Source organism: Bombina bombina, chromosome 2, assembly GCF_027579735.1.
Source record: "Bombina bombina isolate aBomBom1 chromosome 2, aBomBom1.pri, whole genome shotgun sequence".
NCBI lineage: Eukaryota > Metazoa > Chordata > Amphibia > Anura > Bombinatoridae > Bombina > Bombina bombina.
Genome location: NC_069500.1, coordinates 499,858,930 through 499,864,723, shown reverse-complemented (window position 1 = coordinate 499,864,723; position 5,794 = coordinate 499,858,930).

Here is a 5,794-nt window from a genome sequence, read left to right as displayed (position 1 = left end):
TGCAACTCATATCTGGTGTTATAGTATTTCACATTTAAAAAAACAACACTTTTTTAACTGTGAAATAATAGCAGTCAGTTTCCTTCACATGTGTGCGTTTCAGTGCCTGCCAGGGCACAGTGTCACCCCAGTGCAACTCATATCTGGTGTAACAGTAGTGTACATTTAAAAAAAACAACACTTTTTTGACTGTGAAATAATAGCAGTCAGTTTCCTTCACACGTGTGCGTTTCAGTGCCTGCCAGGGCACAGTGTCACCCCAGTGCAACTCATATCTGGTGTAACAGTAGTGTACATTTAAAAAAAACAACGCTTTTTTGACTGTGAAATAATAGCAGTCAGTTTCCTTCACACGTGTGCGTTTCAGTGCCTGCCAGGGAACAGTGTCACCCCAGTGCAACTGATATCTGGTGTAACAGTAGTGTACATTTAAAAAAAAAAAAACAACACTTTTTTGACTGTGAAATAATAGCAGTCAGTTTCCTTCACACATGTGCGTTTCAGTGCCTGCCAGCGCACAGTGTCACCCCAGTGCATCTCATATCTGGTGTAACAGTAGTGTACATTTAAAAAAAACAACACTTTTTTGACTGTGAAATAATAGCAGTCAGTTTCCTTCACACGTGTGCGTTTCAGTGCCTGCCAGGGCACAGTCACCCCAGTGCAACTCATATCTGGTGTAACAGTAGTGTACATTTAAAAAAAATAACAACAATTTTTTGACTGTGAAATAATAGCAGTCAGTTATTTTTACACGTGTGCGTTTCAGTGCCTGCCAGCGCACAGTGTCACCCCAGTGCATCTCATATCTGGTGTAACAGTAGTGTACATTTAAAAAAAAAAACATTTTTTTGACTGTGAAATAATAGCAGTCAGTTTCCTTCACACATGTGCGTTACAGTGCCTGCCAGGGCACAGTGTCACACCATTGCAACTCATATCTGGTGTTACAGTATTTCACATTTAAAAAAACAACACTTTTTTAACTGTGAAATAATAGCAGTCAGTTTCCTTCACATGTGTGCGTTTCAGTGCCTGCCAGGGCACAGTGTCACCCCAGTGCAACTCATATCTGGTGTAACAGTAGTGTACATTTAAAAAAAACAACACTTTTTTGACTGTGAAATAATAGCAGTCAGTTTCCTTCACACGTGTGCGTTTCAGTGCCTGCCAGGGCACAGTGTCACCCCAGTGCAACTCATATCTGGTGTAACAGTAGTGTACATTTAAAAAAAACAACGCTTTTTTGACTGTGAAATAATAGCAGTCAGTTTCCTTCACACGTGTGCGTTTCAGTGCCTGCCAGTGAACAGTGTCACCCCAGTGCAACTGATATCTGGTGTAACAGTAGTGTACATTTAAAAAAAAAAAACAACACTTTTTTGACTGTGAAATAATAGCAGTCAGTTTCCTTCACACATGTGCGTTTCAGTGCCTGCCAGCGCACAGTGTCACCCCAGTGCATCTCATATCTGGTGTAACAGTAGTGTACATTTAAAAAAAACAACACTTTTTTGACTGTGAAATAATAGCAGTCAGTTTCCTTCACACGTGTGCGTTTCAGTGCCTGCCAGGGCACAGTGTCACCCCAGTGCAACTCATATCTGGTGTAACAGTAGTGTACATTTAAAAAAAACAACACTTTTTTGACTGTGAAATAATAGCAGTCAGTTTCCTTCACACGTGTGCGTTTCAGTGCCTGCCAGGGCACAGTGTCATCCCAGTGCATCTCATATCTGGTGTAACAGTAGTGTACATTTAAAAAAAACAACACTTTTTTGACTGTGAAATAATAGCAGTCAGTTTCCTTCACACGTGTGCGTTTCAGTGCCTGCCAGGGCACAGTGTCACCCCAGTGCAACTCATATCTGGTGTAACAGTAGTGTACATTTAAAAAAAACAACACTTTTTTGACTGTGAAATAATAGCAGTCAGTTCCCTTCACACGTGTGCGTTTCAGTGCCTGCCAGGGCACAGTGTCACCCCAGTGCAACTGATATCTGGTGTAACAGTAGTGTACATTTAAAAAAAAAAACAACACTTTTTTGACTGTGAAATAATAGCAGTCAGTTTCCTTCACACATGTGCGTTTCAGTGCCTGCCAGCGCACAGTGTCACCCCAGTGCATCTCATATCTGGTGTAACAGTAGTGTACATTTAAAAAAAACAACACTTTTTTGACTGTGAAATAATAGCAGTCAGTTTCCTTCACACGTGTGCGTTTCAGTGCCTGCCAGGGCACAGTGTCACCCCAGTGCAACTGATATCTGGTGTAACAGTAGTGTACATTTAAAAAAAAAAAAACAACACTTTTTTGACTGTGAAATAATAGCAGTCAGTTTCCTTCACACATGTGCGTTTCAGTGCCTGCCAGCGCACAGTGTCACCCCAGTGCATCTCATATCTGGTGTAACAGTAGTGTACATTTAAAAAAAACAACATTTTTTTGACTGTGAAATAATAGCAGTCAGTTTCCTTCACACATGTGCGTTACAGTGCCTGCCAGGGCACAGTGTCACACCATTGCAACTCATATCTGGTGTTACAGTATTTCACATTTAAAAAAACAACACTTTTTTAACTGTGAAATAATAGCAGTCAGTTTCCTTCACATGTGTGCGTTTCAGTGCCTGCCAGGGCACAGTGTCACCCCAGTGCAACTCATATCTGGTGTAACAGTAGTGTACATTTAAAAAAACCAACACTTTTTTGACTGTGAAATAATAGCAGTCAGTTTCCTTCACACGTGTGCGTTTCAGTGCCTGCCAGGGCACAGTGTCACCCCAGTGCAACTCATATCTGGTGTAACAGTAGTGTACATTTAAAAAAAACAACGCTTTTTTGACTGTGAAATAATAGCAGTCAGTTTCCTTCACACGTGTGCGTTTCAGTGCCTGCCAGGGAACAGTGTCACCCCAGTGCAACTGATATCTGGTGTAACAGTAGTGTACATTTAAAAAAAAAAAAACAACACTTTTTTGACTGTGAAATAATAGCAGTCAGTTTCCTTCACACATGTGCGTTTCAGTGCCTGCCAGCGCACAGTGTCACCCCAGTGCATCTCATATCTGGTGTAACAGTAGTGTACATTTAAAAAAAACAACACTTTTTTGACTGTGAAATAATAGCAGTCAGTTTCCTTCACACGTGTGCGTTTCAGTGCCTGCCAGGGCACAGTCACCCCAGTGCAACTCATATCTGGTGTAACAGTAGTGTACATTTAAAAAAAATAACAACAATTTTTTGACTGTGAAATAATAGCAGTCAGTTATTTTTACACGTGTGCGTTTCAGTGCCTGCCAGGGCACAGTGTCACCCCAGTGCAACTCATATCTGGTATAACAGTAGTGTACATTTAAAAAAAACAACACTTTTTTGACTGTGAAATAAAAGCAGTCAGTTACATTCACACGTGTGCGTTTCAGTGCCTGCCAGGGCACAGTGTCACCCCAGTGCAACTCATATCTGGTATAACAGTAGTGTACATTTAAAAAAAACAACACTTTTTTGAGTGTTGAATAATAGCAGTCAGTTTCCTTCACACGTGTGCGTTTCAGTGCCTGCCAGGGCACAGTGTCACCCCAGTGCAACTCATATCTGGTGTAACAGTAGTGTACATTTAAAAAAAAAAAAACAACACTTTTTTGACTGTGAAATAATAGCAGTCAGTTTCCTTCACACGTGTGCGTTTCAGTGCCTGCCAGGGCACAGTGTCACCCCAGTGCAACTCATATCTGGTGTAACAGTAGTGTACATTTAAAAAAAAAAAACAACACTTTTTTGACTGTGAAATAATAGCAGTCAGTTTCCTTCACACATGTGCATTTCAGTGCCTGCCAGCGCACAGTGTCACCCCAGTGCATCTTATATCTGGTGTAACAGTAGTGTACATTTAAAAAAAACAACACTTTTTTGACTGTGAAATAATAGCAGTCAGTTTCCTTCACATGTGTGCCTTTCAGTGCCTGCCAGGGCACAGTCACCCCAGTGCAACTCATATCTGGTGTAACAGTAGTGTACATTTAAAAAAAACAACAACACTTTTTTGACTGTGAAATAATAGCAGTCAGTTTCTTTTACACGTGTGCGTTTCAGTGCCTGCCAGGGCACAGTGTCACCCCAGTGCAACTGATATCTGGTGTAACAGTAGTGTACATTTAAAAAAAAAAACAACACTTTTTTGACTGTGAAATAATAGCAGTCAGTTTCCTTCACACATGTGCGTTTCAGTGCCTGCCAGCGCACAGTGTCACCCCAGTGCATCTCATATCTGGTGTAACAGTAGTGTACATTTAAAAAAAACAACACTTTTTTGACTGTGAAATAATAGCAGTCAGTTTCCTTCACACGTGTGCGTTTCAGTGCCTGCCAGGGCACAGTGTCACCCCAGTGCAACTGATATCTGGTGTAACAGTAGTGTACATTTAAAAAAAAAAAAACAACACTTTTTTGACTGTGAAATAATAGCAGTCAGTTTCCTTCACACATGTGCGTTTCAGGGCCTGCCAGCGCACAGTGTCACCCCAGTGCATCTCATATCTGGTGTAACAGTAGTGTACATTTAAAAAAAACAACATTTTTTTGACTGTGAAATAATAGCAGTCAGTTTCCTTCACACATGTGCGTTACAGTGCCTGCCAGGGCACAGTGTCACACCATTGCAACTCATATCTGGTGTTATAGTATTTCACATTTAAAAAAACAACACTTTTTTAACTGTGAAATAATAGCAGTCAGTTTCCTTCACATGTGTGCGTTTCAGTGCCTGCCAGGGCACAGTGTCACCCCAGTGCAACTCATATCTGGTGTAACAGTAGTGTACATTTAAAAAAACCAACACTTTTTTGACTGTGAAATAATAGCAGTCAGTTTCCTTCACACGTGTGCGTTTCAGTGCCTGCCAGGGCACAGTGTCACCCCAGTGCAACTCATATCTGGTGTAACAGTAGTGTACATTTAAAAAAAACAACGCTTTTTTGACTGTGAAATAATAGCAGTCAGTTTCCTTCACACGTGTGCGTTTCAGTGCCTGCCAGGGAACAGTGTCACCCCAGTGCAACTGATATCTGGTGTAACAGTAGTGTACATTTAAAAAAAAAAAACAACACTTTTTTGACTGTGAAATAATAGCAGTCAGTTTCCTTCACACATGTGCGTTTCAGTGCCTGCCAGCGCACAGTGTCACCCCAGTGCATCTCATATCTGGTGTAACAGTAGTGTACATTTAAAAAAAACAACACTTTTTTGACTGTGAAATAATAGCAGTCAGTTTCCTTCACACGTGTGCGTTTCAGTGCCTGCCAGGGCACAGTCACCCCAGTGCAACTCATATCTGGTGTAACAGTAGTGTACATTTAAAAAAAATAACAACAATTTTTTGACTGTGAAATAATAGCAGTCAGTTATTTTTACACGTGTGCGTTTCAGTGCCTGCCAGGGCACAGTGTCACCCCAGTGCAACTCATATCTGGTATAACAGTAGTGTACATTTAAAAAAAACAACACTTTTTTGACTGTGAAATAAAAGCAGTCAGTTACATTAACACGTGTGCGTTTCAGTGCCTGCCAGGGCACAGTGTCACCCCAGTGCAACTCATATCTGGTATAACAGTAGTGTACATTTAAAAAAAACAACACTTTTTTGAGTGTTGAATAATAGCAGTCAGTTTCCTTCACACGTGTGCGTTTCAGTGCCTGCCAGGGCACAGTGTCACCCCAGTGCAACTCATATCTGGTGTAACAGTAGTGTACATTTAAAAAAAAAAAACAACACTTTTTTGACTGTGAAATAATA